A 19,019-nucleotide genomic window follows, 5' to 3' on the forward strand; every position below is an offset into this window, starting at 1 on the left:
CTCAAATTCATAGAAAGGAGATTGTTAGATGTGTTTTAATGATGACTTGGGCTGTATATAATTCTGGCACCTAGGGATTGTCGAATGCTCCTAAAAATAGATTGCTGTGGAAATGTTTATTATAGGGAAATTGACATATTCTCTAGGAGGGACGGGGTGAATGGGCCTGCTACATTTTCTACATTGAAGACATATACAGGTTTTGATGCTACTTCTGTTAAATCAAGTGGGGCTTCATTGGATTTCTGCTACTGCGGAGATAATCAAATTCTGGGTAGCGGTCAGGAGAAAATTAGTCATAGGTGTTCTTGTGTAATAATTACTGTTGAAAGTGTAAATGATCCATTTATCAGTAAGACTGAGAAGAGAATAACTGCTACATTACTTCATATGAGATGATTGTCTGTGCTATTGTTCCTAGAGCTCCAGTGAGTGAGTATTTTGAATGCGAAGTTCATCCAGATCTGAGGATGGAATAAATGGCTCGGTGTGATATGGCTAATAGAAATAATATGCCTACATTTATACTAATTAGTGGATAAGATATGGGAAGAGGAATTCATGTTGTGAGAGCCAGGGTTAAGGCTAGCATTGGGGCAATAATATATAAATTGATGATGTTGATGGACATAGTGGTTCTTTAATAAGTAATTTGAATGCCTCAGCAATGGGTTGTAATCATCCATGGGGGCTGATGATTTTTGGCCCTTTCTGGATTTGTATATGGCCTAGGATTTTCCATTTAGTTAATATGAGGTATGCTATGGTGAATTCAATTGGGTAATTTGTGAAAGAATGTTGATTATAAACACATTCTTAGGAAGAGGACTTGAACCAGTGCAGAAAAAGTTTCAGTTTTACATAATTACCGGGCTCTGCCAGCGTAACGAACCCTGTTCTACAGTAGGGTATGTATAAATTAATTGAATGTAGATTATAGCATCATTTAGTTTGAAGACATTTTGTAAAGTAAGCCGTATTGCCCTTGTCCTTTCTTTCATACTGGAAGAAATCTGCAATAGACAGAAACCAACCAGGATGACTCCAGTCTGAACTCAGATCACGTGAGACTTTAATCGTTGAACAAACAGACAATTAATAGCAGTTATACCATTGAAATGTAGGAAGCAGAAGATTTCAGGAGACATTCTACAAATGAAGGACTCCAAACCCTGTGGTTGGATAAGGAATTCTGGAAGGAAGGTATCCTCACCCAAGGAGAGCAGGTTCCTATACTTCTCTAACATCACATCCCTGTACAATTCCCATTGATCTTGGTCCAGGCATTCTCACTCCTCTTGAGAGAAATCTATGGCCACATCCTGGAATGTCAGCAGTCCCTGAAATTAAAAGTACACATGCCATGTGGCCACGGGAAGAGTTCATAATGTGACCCAAGAAGAAAACAGCAAGTTAAGAGAACTGCTTTTAATTTAGAAGAGTGTCTTCAATTATCCACTAATATATATATATATATATATATATATATATATATTTTTTTACAAAGTAACTTTCTCTACCTTATTTCTAACTACAAGAAAAGGGTATGGCATGTGATCCACAAAACCAGTATAGAGACTATACTTGTCTGGAAAAGAAATGATAAAATGATGGTTTCAACACAGGCATATGCATTTTTGAGTGTTTTATTATGTCAAACTGGATAAAATGTGTGTATTTCTCATACAGAAAAGACCTGTCGAGGTAGAAATGTACCTTTCAACTATTCATGGATACACAAGTACACTGGGGAGATTGTAAAAGTGCAGATTGTGATTCAGTAGGTCCGGTGGGCCTGAATTCTATTTTTTTAACAAGCTCATGGTTAACTAGTGATGCCACAGTCTCTGATTCATTAACCACAACTGTGAATATCAGAGACATAATTAGAAAGGTAAAAATTCATATTTAATTTTGAACTTAAAGTGTTTTATGGATTTTACACCTTTAATAGAATAGTGAGCACAGCAGCAACAATCATTTGTGAATATTTACTATAGACTGTGTATCTTTCTAACTTTTTCGTGTAGGATTCCAGGAAAAAGGCCTGGGCTGCGGCCACAGTGGACGTGGCCCCCAGGCCGGGCCGCCCCTCCAGGACCCCCGACGGGGCCCTGCGCTCCTGGCGGCTCCCTCCCCCGCCGCCCCGCTCCCTCCCGGAAGGCCTCGGGGCAGAGCGGTCCCACCCACTGCGCGCTGAACAGAGCCCGCGTTTCCTCAGAGCTGGAACTCCCGGCTCGGGCGGGGTCTCTTCCCTCCGCCTTCACGGAACTGCCCCAGAGCCCGAGGGGAGGGCGACCTCACTGAGGCTGCCGGCAATGGAGGTGCCCCGGCGGCCGAAGCTGTGACAGTCGCGGGGACGGCGGGCCAGGTAAGTGGGCGCCGACCCTCCGCCTGGTCCGGTGCCCGGGCGGCAGCACAAGACCAGCTTCTGAGGGGCAGGGGTTCGCTGCCACCCGCCGCTGCTGTGCAGAAAGAGCGGCCTCCAGCCTCTGGTCCCCGGGAACTTCGGTCCCTCCTCTCGCCCCTGCCCTCGGCCTGGCTCGCGAGGCCTGGTGGGCGTGGGGAGGGGGTCGGCCTGAGCGTCCTGAGGGGAAACGGGGCAAGGGAGGCGCAGGGTCCGGCTGCAGCGTCAGCGCCCCTCCTCCCGACTGCGGGGAAAGCGGCTGAAAACTCCTCCCGAGGCGCGCAGGCCCCTTATTCAGCCGAGTCCCTCTGCGCTCCTTCCTCCCTGAGCTAAAGTACCGGGGGGAGGGGACAGGGCAGGGGACTGGTAATGGGGAACATCAAAAGGTGATTGTTAACTAAGGAAAACCAGCTCTCCCAAGGTGAGGAATGCGGCGCTTTTCTTTGCATGGGCTCACTGAAATCCTTCCTTTGATATGCACCTCAGCTCTCTGGGGCCTGCATTCCGTATTTGCATATCCTGAGTGCCTCAGGGCCCGCCGGCTCACATTGGAGGGCTGCAAGTGCTGAAGACTGTGACATCCTTTGTTTACTGATAGGGCAAGAAATATTCCATTTCCCACCGGCTTGAGGGGCAGACAGTGAAAAAAAGTCAGAGAATCTCACTCGGCATGTACTTTGGTTCACATATAGACAATATTTATACTTAACTGTGCTAATAGAGGTTCTCAAGTCCAATCAACTTGTACTACTGCCCTCTATGTATCAATTTCATCAATATCATAAGATAAATGCTTATAGAATTGACTTATTCCATTTAAATAGGATAATGATTTTTAAAGGAAACATAAGAGAAATATAACAACAAAACCTTTACCACTAAAAGCTGGGTCTGGAACAACCTGAATAAATGTTCCATTGTTAAAATATTGAAAGATGTAGTCAATAGAAATATCAACAAAAATGACAAATAATAAGGGTAGCAGAATGTTGAAATGTCCTATCTTTATCATTAAAGTGGCAGAAAATCATTTATTAGTAGACACTGGGGGCAGAAGATGTCTGATTTTATACCTTTGTCATATTTGTGCAGTTGTTTCAACAAGTAACTTAAAGACAAAATGGAAAAACAAGGAGGTTTGTGCCTGAGATCATGTTGATGTGAAACCAGGGATGGCCACCTTGTGCCAGGTGAGTTAAGTTTACCTGGCAGGTAGACCGCAGAGCTCCTGGGAAGCAAGGGTTGGAATTTTTCTGCTGGGTGCCCCTTAGGTTCTGTGACTTGACTGACTGACTGTGAGTCATGTTTCGGGAAAGACCTGATCACAGGAAAAGGGTGGGAATAGAGTGCTTTGGGGAGCAGCTAACAACATTCATCACAGCTCACGGCCTGAATGAATTTTAAAGAAACAGGAAAACAAATGCTTCTTATGGAATCAGAGAATGTGAGGGCTGGACAATCCCAGAAAATGAGGAACAGCCATCCCATTTTCCAGATGACAAAACAGAGGTCCAGCAAGGTGAAATCCCTCACCCAAGTTGCACCCCTCTCTCCTCCCCACTACGTGGTTCATGAAAGCAGGACTCTTCCTGTCTTCATCACTGCTGAACCCCAAAAAGGGCCAGGCATCTAGGAGCTGCTCCAAAAATTTGGGTTGACTGTAGGAACAATGCTATTTCTTTCTTTCTCACTCTTATTCAGGATTGTGCCAAGAACTCCCCAGGTTGCAATGTAATTCGATAAATGTAAATATTAATTGAGTTTTGTTGTGATGAGGACTTAGGCTTTGAAGGTAACAGACTTGGTTCAGATCTTGGTTCTGCCACTCCATAGCTGTTTGGCTTTGGGAAAATTACTAAGCCTCTCTGAGATTATTTCCTCCTTTGTAAAGTGGGGATAAATCTATCTGAGCCAGCAGAGCACCTGCATGAGAGATGTGCACTAAATATTGGTCTTTCTCACTCTCCTACGCCATCTCTCTGTTCTTCCCAGAGAAGCTGTACAGAAGGATATAGTACTTTTTTAAAATAGTTAACTAATTAATTAATTAATGTGTTTTTGGCTGCGTTGGGTCTTCGTTGCTATGCGCAGGCTTTCTCTAGTTGCGGCAAGCGGGGGCTACTCTTTGTTGCGGTGCCCGGGCTTCTCATTGCGGTGGCTTCTCTTGCTAGCCTTAACCCCAATGCTAGCCTTAACCCTGGCTCTCACAACATGAATTCCTCTTCCCATATCTTATCCACTAATTAGTATAAATGTAGGCATATTATTTCTATTAGCCATATCACACCGAGCCATTTATTCCATCCTCAGATCTGGATGAACTTCACATTCAAAATACTCACTCACTGGAGCTCTAGGAACAATAGCACAGACAATCATCTCATATGAAGTAATGTAGCAGTTATTCTCTTCTCAGTCTTACTGATAAATGGATCATTTACACTTTCAACAGTAATTATTACACAAGAACACCTATGACTAATTTTCTCCTGACCGCTACCCAGAATTTGATTATCTCCGCAGTAGCAGAAATCCAATGAAGCCCCACTTGATTTAACAGAAGTAGCATCAAAACCTGTATATGTCTTCAATGTAGAAAATGTAGCAGGCCCATTCACCCCGTCCCTCCTAGAGAATATGTCAATTTCCCTATAATAAACATTTCCACAGCAATCTATTTTTAGGAGCATTCGACAATCCCTAGGTGCCAGAATTATATACAGCCCAAGTCATCATTAAAACACATCTAACAATCTCCTTTCTATGAATTTGAGCCTCCTACCTACAATTTTGATATGATCAACGCATACATCTCTTATAAAAAGTTTTTTTTTACGACTAACATTAACCCTATATATATGAGAGTTTTCACTACTTGTCATCATACCAGGCAACCCACCACAAATTTAAGAAATATGTCTGACAAAAGAGTTACTTTGATAGAGTAAATCATAGAGGTTTCAATGCTCTTATTCCTGGAATTGAATTCTTCCTAATAATTTTACATTCTCCATGCTACCTACCACATTACACCACATGCTATATAGTAAAGTTCTCTAAGTAAGCTTCAGGCCCATACCCCCAAAATATTTTTGTATATCCTTCCTGTGCAAATAAACTCTCATTGTTTTTACCATCATTCTACTGACCATTTTCTCAGGAAATATAATAATTGTATAACCAGCTCACACTGGTTAATGGTATCCCCATTCTAATAAAAAACATGAACCCATAAGCTACAGAAGCATCCAACAAATATTTCCTAAAACAGTCCACCACATCAATACTACTTATAATGGCTATTATCATTAATCTAATATACTCTGGTCAAAGAGCACAATGAATAACAAAATTCTTTAATCCAGCAGCATCCACCCTCATGACAATCGCCCTTGTCACAAAAGTAGGACTTTCCCCATTTCACTTCTGAGTGCCTGAAGTCACACAAGGCATCCCATGAACAGCAGACCTGATGCTATCAACATGACAAAATTGCACCCCTATTAGTTTTATACCACATGTCACCATCCATCAACCTAAATATACTATTAATCATAGTGATATTATAAATCATAGCTGGAGGCTGAGGCAGACTTCGCCATACTCACCTGGAAAATATTACACCCTCCTCATCAATTGCCCATATAGGATGAATAACAGCTATTATAATGTATATTCAGATTATAACGATCCTAAACATACTAATTTATATCATAACAACACTATCTTCTTCTTATTTATGCCCAGATCATGTACTACAAGAGTATCATTATCACACACATGAGGTAAAACACCTCCCATCACAATCATTTTCCTCACCATTATAGTATCATTAGGACATCGCCCATCACTATCAGGGTTTCTACCCAAATGAATAATTATCCAAGAGATAACAAAAACGACAACATCATTCTACCAACACTAATAGCCATCATAGCAGCCCTCAGCATATATTTCTACTTGCAGCTAACATACTCCACATCACTAACTATATTCCCTTCATTAAACAACACAAACACAAAACAATTTGAACGTACAAAGAAATAACCTTCCTATCATTACCAATCATAATACCCACACGATTACTACACACAACACCCATTCTATCGGTGCTGGACTAGGAATTTAGGTTAGTTCAGGCCAAGAGCTTTCAAAACCCTAAACAAGTGAAATTTACTTAATTCCTAAAAATAAGGATTGCAAGACTTTATTCTACATCAACTGAATGTAAAGCAAACACTGTATTTAAGCCAAATCTTTACGAGATTGATGAGTTTTAACCCCAGGAAACTTTAGTTAACAGGCAAATCCTCTAGTCAACTGGCTTCAGTCTACTTCTCCTTCATTTGAGAAAGAAAAAAAGAAAAAAAAAAGCAGGAAAATCACTGGCAGAATTGAAGCTGCTTCTCTGAAGTTACAATTCAATTTGTTGATTCACCACAGGGTTTGCCAGAAAGAGGGCTCAATCTCTGTCTTTAGATTTACAGTCTAATGCTAACTCAGTCATTTTACCTCTGTTCATACACTGCTGATTATTTTCAACAAATCACAAAGATATCGGCATTTTATATTTACTATTTGGTGCTTGAGCTGGAGTAGCAGGCAGCACCTTAATTATATCAATCGAGGCTGAGCTATGCTGACCTGGACCGCTACTTGGAGATGCCCAAATCTGTAAGGTAGTCATAACAGTCCCTGCACTTGTAATAATTTTCTTTATAGCTGTACCCGTTATGATTGCAGGCTTTGAAAACTGACTTGGGCCACTAATAACTCAGACACCTGAAGTAGCATTTCCCCCAATAAATCATATAAACTTTTGACTACTTCCCCCATCATTCTTACTCCTACTCATATCACCAATAGTAGAAGCTGGTTCTGGTACCAGTGGAACCGTGTATTCAGCTCTAGCCTGCAATCTGGCCCATGCAGGAGCCTCTGTCGACCTAACTGTTTTCTCCTTCCATTTAGCAGGTGTCTCCTCAATTCTTGGTATTATTACTTTTATTACTATAGTCTTTAATACAAAACCAGCAGTCATATCCCAATACCAAACACCATTATTTGTCTAATCTTCCCCAACTATAGCCATATTACTATAATTACCAATCTCAGTCCAAGCAGCCAGAATTGCCATGCTGTTAAGAGATAGAAATCTAAACACTACTTTCTTTGACCCTGCAGGAGGAGACCGAATCCTATACCAACACCTATGTTGATACTTTGCTCACCCTGAAGTCTGTATTCATGGCCTAACAGGGTTTGTTATAAACTCACATATCATTACATACTATTTAGGACAAAAATTGCCTTTCAGCTATCTGGGAATAGTATGAGTCATGTCCACTGGTTTTTTAGGAGTTCTCTTGTGAGCCCATCATATGTTTACCATAGGGATAGCTGTGGACTCAGGAGCATACTTTGCATCAGCTACCGTAATTACTTCTATCCCTACAGGAGTAAAAGTATCTAGCTGATTAGCAACTCTTTATTTAATTTTTCTTTTTCTTTTCTTTTTTTTGTTTTTTTGTGGCTGAGTTGGGTCTTGGTTGCTGCGCATGGGCTTTCTCTGGTTGCGGTGAGCGGCAGCTACTCTTCGTTGCGGTGTGCGGCCCTTTCATTGCAGTGGCTTCTCTTGTTGCAGAGCACGGCCTCTAGGCGCGTGGGCTTCAGTAGTTGTGGCTTGCGGGCTCTAGAGGGCAGGCTCAGTAGTTGTGGCACACGGGCTTTTTGCTCCGCGGCATGTGGAATCTTCCCAGACAAGGGCTCGAACCCGTGTCCCCTGCATTGACAGGCGAATTCTTAACCACTGCGTCACCAGGGAAGTCCCTGGTTAGCAACTGTTCACGGAGGTAATACTATATGACCTCCCAATATATTATGAGTTTTAGGCTTTAGTTTTTTTCTTTTTACAGTAGGTGGTTTGACAGGAATCATCTTAGCCATCTCATCCCCAGACATTGTCCTCCAGGATACATACTATGTAGTAGCACACTTCCATGACCTAATGTCCATGGGAGCAGTCTTCACTATTATAGGAGGCTTCCTACACTGATTCCCACTATTCTCAGGTTATACAGTTAACTCAGCATGAGCAAAAATTCACTTCACAAGTATATTTGTAGTAGTAAATATGACTCCCTGCAGCACTTTCGTGGCCTCTCAGGGATGTCACTACGTTAGTCTGAGTACCCTGAGGCACACACAACATGAAATATTTTGTCTTTAGGCTCATTCATCTCAGTAGCAGCAGTAATGCTAATAATCTTCATACTTTGAAAAGCATTTGTGTCTAAACAAGAAGTCTTAGCAGTGGAAATTGCTACTCCTAACCTAGAATGGTTACACGGATGTCCTCCACCATATCCTATGTTTCAAGATCCTCCCTATGGAAATGTAGAATAAGGAAGGACTCAAGTCCTTTTCAACCAGTTTCAAGCCAACACCATAACAATTATGTCTTCCTCAATAAATGAGATAAAAGTAAAAAGTGATGTAGCTTTGTCAAAGTTAAATGATAGGCTAAAATCCTGTATATCACTAAGGCATATCAATTTCATCTAGGCTCTCAAGATACAACATCACCGATTATGGAAGAACTTTTACATTTTCTTCATCACACATTAATAGTGATTTTTAAAATAAGTTCTCTAGTCCTCTATATCATTTCACTAATATTGACATCTAAACTCATATGCATACAGTAGATGCACAGGTAGAGAAAATGTGAACAATTTACTAGCTATTATTGTAATCTTAATTGCCCTATCATCATTGTGAATCCTTTACATGATACGTGAAATCAATAACTCTTCCCAAACCATAAAAAACTATGGGTCAGTAATGATACTGAAGCTACAAATACACAGATTATGAAGATTTAAACGTTGACTCCTCTGTAATCCCCACATCAGAGCTAAAACCAGGAGAATAATGACTAATAGAAGTCAACAACCGAGTAGTTAGGGATAGTCATTGAATATTAGTTTCATCTGAAATTGTTGTACACTCCGGAGTTGTTCCTTCTCAGGCCTAAAAAGAGCTGCTATCCCAGGACGCCTAACTTAAAGAATCCTAATATCAACAGGACCAGGCCTATGTTGTGGACAAGAGAGCTCGTTTTCCTGAGTTCAAAGACAGGACAGAGGGATATGGCTGAGATATGGGGTGAATCTGGAGCCCATGGGGATGCACTCTCCAAGCTCCAGTATAGGAATGGGGCCGCTAGGGTCCCAGGCCACCCACCACGCCCTCTCGAGCAGGATCTGGGCAACATTCCCTGTCAGTGATGAGGCAGCCCTAGCACTTGTCACGCCCCGATGTCGTGTCCTATGTGGGCCCCATGCTCTTGGGACCACACCCCACACTCTGCAGGTCCATGCTACAGGGTCCTTCATGCCTCAGGAGGAGAGACCACACAGCAAGCAGTTCCCTCCCCAACCAGCAGGAGGAGGGGAGGAGAGCAGGGGCACCAGGGGACTCTCACTCAGACAACAACACCCCAGCGGTGCCAGCGGGGACAGTGATGATGCAGATGAGGCACAGACCAAGAGATGGGACCAGGGGACCCAAAAGGCAGCTGGTCAGGTCCTGGCTCACCTGCACCCCGGACACCTTTGTCCCGCATACACCCCCTTCCTCATACACCCTCTCCTTAAATGCAGATTCGTCAGATGCAAACAGGCAGAGCTTCAGACTGAAAGTCAGCTCTTCCAAAATGACCCGTCAGCAAACACTGCAGGATTCCACTCCAGTGGGTGCCCTGGAGTCGACAACTCAGGGACTGAAGTGGATATCGGTGCCAGGGGCAGTGGGAGGGAATGGGGAATGAGACTTTCATGGTTGTGGAATTTTGGTTTTGCAAGATGAAAAGTTCTAGGGATGGTGGTGATGGCTCCACGAGAAAGTGAATATATCTGAGGCCTCAGAAACGTGCACTTAAAATGGTGATGATGGTAAAGGGTATGTGACGTGTGTTTTATTTCACTTAAAATAAATTCTTAAAATAATGTCTTGTTAATTGAGATTCCATTTCGACTCCCCCTCATCACAAATGTCGGAGGCCCAGACACAGTCCCCTACCTTAGGGGCCATCACGGTACCCTCACAGAGCACGTGGGAGACCATTCTTGGGGTGGGGGGCTAGTCTGTGCTCACCTGACCTCTGTCCAGGGGGACCCAGGCAGTGGTGACCCCCATAGATTAGACATATGATATGCTATAGTATTAATATGATACCACCAAGTGTTGTCACTCACCGGAACACAGAGCATCAACCCACTCAAACATGCCTGACCTCATATGATTGTGACAAGATGAAGAGAAGAAAAGGAACCACAGGTTAATCAGGACAACACCCTTAATGCAGAGGTTGGAAATCTCAAAGGGGACAGGACACACTGCAGGCAAAGAGCGCATATGCGGTCTCCCCATACATGTGATCCTGACCCATGCAGGTATGGTGAGACCCACACAGTCCCCGCACCCTATACCTGGGGCCACACATCCACACTCACCAGGGTGACCCACCTCCCCAGACCCCTCCACCTGGGTCACATGTCCACAGTCCCAGGGTGACCTCACCTCCCCAGACCCTGCACCTGGGGTCACACGTCCCCTTGGTCAGGACACCATGGCTCTGCAGGGGGCTCCCCCAATGTGGAAACAAGCTGGGTCCCTGGGACCTCCTGGGATGGGAAAAAGTGTCAGGTGGGTCTCCTTTCCCAGAGGAGTCCTCCTCTTCTCACTTTGGTTCTGTGTGATTTTAACTGTTTTTAAAGCTTTCATACTAGAGTTGAACACACGACCCTGGTGCTGGCGTGCTCAGTCCTTTCTCGTCTCGCTTACATGTTGAGAAAACTCACAGGACAGCAGGGCTGAAAGCCGAGGGGCAGCTCTGGACTCTGCTGAGTAGGGACGGTAGACTGGAGGGAGAGCTCAGCAGCAGCCTCAGCTGTCACCCATCGGCCTTTTGCCCGATCTGCGTGCCCTGCAATCAATTCACCAGCTAAACCTGCTTCCCTATGCACCATGCACGTGCTGGTAAATTGGAATTATTGCCAGGTAGTCCTCCTGAGGATTCTCCATGAGCCCCAGGGAAGGTGAACCCTGCAGGGATTAAGACTAAGGCCCCGACCATAGCACTGACCCTTGGGAGGACCAGGTCACCACACTCAGAAGAGAGGCTGTTACGTAGACAAGCCCACCTCAGCTCCAGACCCCAGACATCTAAGCCCTGACATTCAGATGCAGGCACGGAGCTTCCCAGTACTGAGGCCAGGCCGGGTCTCTACCCAGGTCCCCATAGTCCTAGCGTACACAGAACATGGTCAGGTCTAAATCTTCTTATTATAGACAACACATGGTCAGCTCTAAACATAATCAGTAGACAGGACATGCAGAGGTCTAAATCTACCATGTAGACACAACTTGATCATGTTTAAACTAGCTTAGGGCTGATCTCATAGGAGGTACAGATCACACACATGGGTCTCTCATCTTTGGACACCCACATCAGGAAACTGAACAAAATCTTTGGCATTAAACATTTCAACAGGCAAAACAGAAATGTTCCCAATTTCTCTGGCCACCTGATGGTCAGGATCCACGGGCGAGCCACGAACTTCTTAGAGTGCAGCCCAGTCTGCTGCCAGGACAGACAAGAAGTGGCCTGATTCCAGCCTCCCAGGCTTCCAGAAGGAGGCGGCCACACTGGAAGCCCAGGCAGGAGAGTCCTGCATGGTCCGGGCCGGGAGATCCAGTCTGTCCATTCGGCTGGCCGATTCCGGGCGGGGCGCTCAGGGCCGCTGAGAGCCCTGCACTCAGGTCCTGCTTCCCTGCAGCGTGTGCGTGTGCGTGTGCGTGTGCGTGTGCGTGTGTGTAGAGGGGGCGGTGGCTGACGGCTCCCATGGCTCCCGTCCCGGGCACCGCGCTGTCTTCGAGGGGAGGCACGGGGAGAGGTAGGGGCACAGAAGCCGTTGGAGAGGAGAACCCACCGCGGAACTCCTTGCACACTGGCTCGCCCCACCCGGAGACCCGCCTGCCCATCGTGGGCCGCATGTCACCCCCCAGCCCCCCACCCCCGAGGGCAGGGTGCCTGCTCTTTCAACAGCACAGTGTCTCACATGAAGGAGACCCAGTGGGGACTGTCACCCCCCCCACCCCACTCCTGATGCTGTGTTTGGGGAGAATGAACCCCCTTGACTGGGCGATGGGACCCTGTGTGGAAAGAGGTGGCGGCCCCATCCAAGTCGGGGCCTGGCTGAGAGATGGGAACACAGGAGCCAAGGGCAGGGCCTGGAGGCCAGGCCAACAGGAGGGGCACCCCCAGCCTTGGCCGGGCTCTCCAACGGTGACATTGTTGCTTTACGGGACCTGGGGCAGGCGACTGAATGTAATGGGAGTCTAAACTGGACCCTGAATGGGGCTTAAAGAAGGTGTGAAGGATGTTACTGAGACAGTGACAGTCATTGGAAGACAAACTCTGTGTCAGGATATCCTGCTCCATCCATTTAAATCCCTGAGATCTGTGACCTTTACGTGGCTACGCAGGATTGTTAGAGCAGCTGCGTGCGGATATATCTGGGGCACAATTCAGTCTGCAACCAACTTGCAAGTGGTTCCAGCAAACACACAGGTGTGCGCACAGGCAGGCACAGCACACACACAAACATATGCACGTGCACGGCACAAATATATTCACACACTAGCATGTGAACACACATGCACGCATATGCCCATGCACACACTAATGTGTGCAAGTGCACGTACCTATGCACATGCACAGCATAGGTATGCAAACAGGCACATGCACACGCATAGCACACACACAGGGAATAAAGTGAATCCGTAAAGCATTAATTCCTGAACACAAGTGAAGCTGACATGTATTTTTCCCTTTTCTTAGCCTTGATGTTTTCCACAACAAAAAGTTTAAGAAAAAAGTTAATGGCAAATGACTTTTGATTCATAGGACTTTCTGATGTTATTCCACAAATATTATGACAGGAGAAATGAATGTAGATATTACATGTGTCCACTAATGGATGAATGGAGAAGAAAAACACGGTCCATCAATACAAGGGGATGCTATTCAGCCTAAAAAGGAAGGCAATTCTGACACAGGCTGCAGCAGGGATGAACCTTGAGGGCATTATGCTCAGTGATGTAAGCTAGACACAAAAAAACAAACAGTGCTTGATCCACTCATACAAGGCCCCTAGAGCAGTCGGAAACATAGAGACATAAAGTAGGATGTTGAGTGCCAGGGGCTGAGGGAGGGACAATGGGGAGTGAGTGTTTAATGGGGACTGTTTCAATTTTGCAAGATGAAAAAGTTCTGGAGGATGATGGTGGTCAGGTTTGCACAACAGTGTGAATTACTTCTTGACCCTGAAATGTGCACTTAAAAATGGTTAAGATAGTAAATTTTATGTTATGTATATCTGACCACAATTTTTAAAACTTTTTAAAAAACAACAGGAAATAGTCCATGAATACCACAAGATGCACAACTTCACTAACAACAGAGGGATTAAAGCCGTAAGAAAAATACTGTGCATACACCTACCAGAATGGCAGACATGAAAGACATAGTATCAAATATCAGCAGGATGTGGAGCAATGGAAAGCCTGGTACGCAACGGGGGGATGCAACCACTTCTGAAACAATCGGGCCTCAGATAGCGAAGTCCCTGCACAGAGACCCACAGTGCTCCTCCCAGGTGAACACAAACCCACCAGCCCTGCACCAGGACACACGGACATGGACTCGCAGCCACAGGAGCCAAACCTGAAAGAACCTGAAGGCCATCACAGGCGGATGCAGAAATGAACCATGCACGCTCCTATGAAGGAATATTCCACAGCAATGGAGTACATTTTGTTTACAGGTAGTAAAACTATAAAAATTATTTTTTTTAAAAAAATGATATTTACAAGATGAAAGAATCTATAATTCTGGCACCTAGGGATTGTCGAATGCTCCTAAAAATAGATTGCTGTGGAAATGTTTATTATAGGGAAATTGACATATTCTCTAGGAGGGACGGGGTGAATGGGCCTGCTACATTTTCTACATTGAAGACATATACAGGTTTTGATGCTACTTCTGTTAAATCAAGTGGGGCTTCATTGGATTTCTGCTACTGCGGAGATAATCAAATTCTGGGTAGCGGTCAGGAGAAAATTAGTCATAGGTGTTCTTGTGTAATAATTACTGTTGAAAGTGTAAATGATCCATTTATCAGTAAGACTGAGAAGAGAATAACTGCTACATTACTTCATATGAGATGATTGTCTGTGCTATTGTTCCTAGAGCTCCAGTGAGTGAGTATTTGGAATGCGAAGTTCATCCAGATCTGAGGATGGAATAAATGGCTCGGTGTGATATGGCTAATAGAAATAATATGCCTACATTTATACTAATTAGTGGATAAGATATGGGAAGAGGAATTCATGTTGTGAGAGCCAGGGTTAAGGCTAGCATTGGGGCAATAATATATAAATTGATGATGTTGATGGACATAGTGGTTCTTTAATAAGTAATTTGAATGCCTCAGCAATGGGTTGTAATCATCCATGGGGGCTGATGATTTTGGGCCCTTTCTGGACTTGTATATAGCCTAGGATTTTCCATTTAGTTAATATGAGGAATGCTATGGTGAATTCAATTGGGTAATTTGTGAAAGAATGTTGATTATAAACACATTCTTAGGAAGAGGACTTGAACCAGTGCAGAAAAAGTTTCAGTTTTACATAATTACCGGGCTCTGCCAGCGTAACGAACCCTGTTCTACAGTAGGGTATGTATAAATTAATTGAATGTAGATTATAGCATCATTTAGTTTGAAGACATTTTGTAAAGTAAGCCGTATTGCCCTTGTCCTTTCTTTCATACTGGAAGAAATCTGCAATAGACAGAAACCAACCAGGATGACTCCAGTCTGAACTCAGATCACGTGAGACTTTAATCGTTGAACAAACAGACAATTAATAGCAGTTATACCATTGAAATGTCGTGATCCAGCATCAAGGTCATAAACCATATTGCCCATATGAACTCCAGAATACAATTACACTGTTATCCCTAGCAAAACTTGTTCCATTGATCAGTGTTTTAGAAGAACACGTGATAAAGCATTTTGACTAGCTGGCCTAAATTTTAATCACTCAGAAGTGGTTTTATTCTCCAAAAAATAAATGGCGCACGGGCTCAAGACACACCGGCTTCAGTAGTTGTGGCGTGCAGACTCAGTAGTTGTGGCCCACTGGCTTAGTTGTTCCGTGGCACGTGAGATCTTCCCAGGCCGGGGATCGAACCGGGTCCCCTGCATTGGCAGGCGAATTCTTAATCGCTGCATCACCAGGGAAGTCCCCTTTTAATAAGTCCCCTTTTAAAGGGAGAATCGCAGTCTCCCTTTTAATATACCTTAAGCCCAAAGAATCCATGGAAAATGGTTACAGAAAATAAGACAATAAAATATTGTAAGGACTGTAACAGAAGCATATAGTACACAGTTCATATAGACACATCCCAAGCAGTTACAAAGTATATTAAAAGGGAGGCTGCAATTTTAAAAGAATAAGAAAAATTATACCCACAAACTCCCAATCTTTCCTGAAACGTTGCAATCTGAAACCCTATTGTAGGAAGCAGAAGATTTCAGGAGACATTCTACAAATGAAGGACTCCAAACCCTGTGGTTGGATAAGGAATTCTGGAAGGAAGGTATCCTCACCCAAGGAGAGCAGGTTCCTATACTTCTCTAACATCACATCCCTGTACAATTCCCATTGATCTTGGTCCAGGCATTCTCACTCCTCTTGAGAGAAATCTATGGCCACATCCTGGAATGTCAGCAGTCCCTGAAATTAAAAGTACACATGCCATGTGGCCACGGGAAGAGTTCATAATGTGACCCAAGAAGAAAACAGCAAGTTAAGAGAACTGCTTTTAATTTAGAAGAGTGTCTTCAATTATCCACTATTATATATATATATATATATATATATATATATATATATATATATATATTTTTTTTTTTTTTTTTACAAAGTAACTTTCTCTACCTTATTTCTAACTACAAGAAAACAGTATGGCATGTGATCCACAAAACCAGTATAGAGACTATACTTGTCTGGAAAAGAAATGATAAAATGATGGTTTCAACACAGGCATATGCATTTTTGAGTGTTTTATTTATATCAAACTGGATAAAATGTGTGTATTTCTCATACAGAAAAGACCTGTCGAGGTAGAAATGTACCTTTCAACTATTCATGGGTACACAAGTACACTGGGGAGATTGTAAAAGTGCAGATTGTGATTCAGTTGGTCCGGTGGGCAGGAGTTCTATTTTTTTAACAAGCTCATTTTTAACTAGTGATGCCACAGTCTCTGATTCATTAACCACAACTGTGAATATCAGAGACATAATTAGAAAGGTAAAAATTCATATTTAATTTTGAACTTAAAGTGTTTTATGGATTTTACACCTTTAATAGAATAGTGAGCAGAGCAGCAACAATCATTTGTGAATATTTACTATAGACTGTGTATCTTTCTAACTTTTTCGTGTAGGATTCCAGGAGAAAGGCCTGGGCTGCGGCCACAGTGGGCGTGGCCCCCAGGCCGGGCCGCCCCTCCAGGACCCCCGACGGGGCCCTGCGCTCCTGGCGGCTCCCTCCCCCGCCGCCCCGCTCCCTCCCGGAAGGCCTCGGGGCAGAGCGGTCCCACCCACTGCGCGCTGAACAGAGCCCGCGTTTCCTCAGAGCTGGAACTCCCGGCTCGGGCGGGGTCTCTTCCCTCCGCCTTCACGGAACTGCCCCAGAGCCCGAGGGGAGGGCGACCTCACTGAGGCTGCCGGCTCTGGAGGTGCCCCGGCGGCCGAAGCCGTGACAGTCGCGGGGACGGCGGGCCGGGTAAGTGGGCGCCGACCCTCCGCCTGGTCCGGTGCCCGGGCGGCAGCACAAGACCAGCTTCTGAGGGGCAGGGTTTCGCTGCCACCCGCCGCTGCTGTGCAGAAAGAGCGGCCTCCAGCGTCTGGTCCCCGGGAACTACGGTCCCTCCTCTCGCCCCTGCCCTCGGCCTGGCTCGCGAGGCCTGGTGGGCGTGGGGAGGGGGTCGGCCTGAGCGTCCTGAGGGGAAACGGGGCAAGGGAGGCGCAGGGTGTGGCTGCAGCGTCAGCGCCCCTCCTCCCGACTGCGGGGAAAGCGGCTGAAAACTCCTCCCGAGGCGCGCAGGCCCCTTATTCAGCCGAGTCCCTCTGCGCTCCTTCCTCCCTGAGCTAAAGTACCGGGGGGAGGGGACAGGGCAGGGGACTGGTAATGGGGAACATCAAAAGGTGATTGTTAACTAAGGAAAACCAGCTCTCCCAAGGTGAGGAATGCGGCGCTTTTCTTTGCATGGGCTCACTGAAATCCTTCCTTTGATATGCACCTCAGCTCTCTGGGGCCTGCATTCCGTATTTGCATATCCTGAGTGCCTCAGGGCCCGCCGGCTCACATTGGAGGGCTGCAAGTGCTGAAGACTGTGACATCCTTTGTTTACTGATAGGGCAAGAAATATTCCATTTCCCACCGGCTTGAGGGGCAGACAGTGAAAAAAAGTCAGAGAATCTCACTCGGCATGTACTTTGGTTTACATATAGATAATATTTATACTTAACTGTGCTAATAGAGGTTCTCAAGTCCAATCAACTTGTACTACTGCCCTCTATGTATCAATTTCATCAATATCATAAGATAAATGCCTATAGAATTGACTTAATCCATTTAAATAGGATAATGATTTTTAAAGGAAACATAATAGAAATATAACAACAAAACCTTTACCACTAAAGGCTGGGTCTGGAACAACCTAAATAAATGTTCCATTGTTAAAATATTGAAAGATGTAGTCAATAGAAATATCAACAAAAATGACAAATAATAAGGGTAGCAGAATGTTGAAATTTTCTATCTTTATCACTAAAGTGGCAGAAAATCATTTATTAGTAGGCACTGGGGGCAGAAGATGCCTGATTTTATATCTGTGTCATATTTGTGCAGTTGTTTCAACAAGTAACTTAAAGACAAAATGGAAAAACAAGGAGGTTTGTGCCTGAGATCATGTTGATGTGAAACCAGGGATGGCCACCTTGTGCCAGGTGAGTTAAGTTTACCTGGCAGGTAGACCGCAGAGCTCCTGGGAAGCAAGGGTTGGAATTTTTCTGCTGGGTGCCCCTTAGGTTCTGTGACTTGACTGACTGACTGTGAGTCATGTTTCGGGAAAGACCTGATCACAGGAAAAGGGTGGGAATAGAGTGCTTTGGGGAGCAGCTAACAACATTCATCACAGCTCACGGCCTGAATGAATTTTAAAGAAACAGGAAAACAAATGCTTCTTATGGAATCAGAGAATGTGAGGGCTGGACAATCCCAGAAAATGAGGAACAGCCATCCCATTTTCCAGATGACAAAACAGAGGTCCAGCAAGGTGAAATCCCTCACCCAAGTTGCACCCGTCTCTCCTCCCCACTACGTGGTTCATGAAAGCAGGACTCTTCCTGTCTTGATCACTGCTGAACCCCAAAATGGGCCAGCCATCTAGCAGCTGCTCCAAAAATTTGGG

The sequence above is a fragment of the Balaenoptera borealis genome (genome assembly GCF_965194805.1).
Source record: "Balaenoptera borealis genome assembly, chromosome: 9".
Taxonomy (NCBI): Eukaryota; Metazoa; Chordata; class Mammalia; order Artiodactyla; family Balaenopteridae; genus Balaenoptera; species Balaenoptera borealis.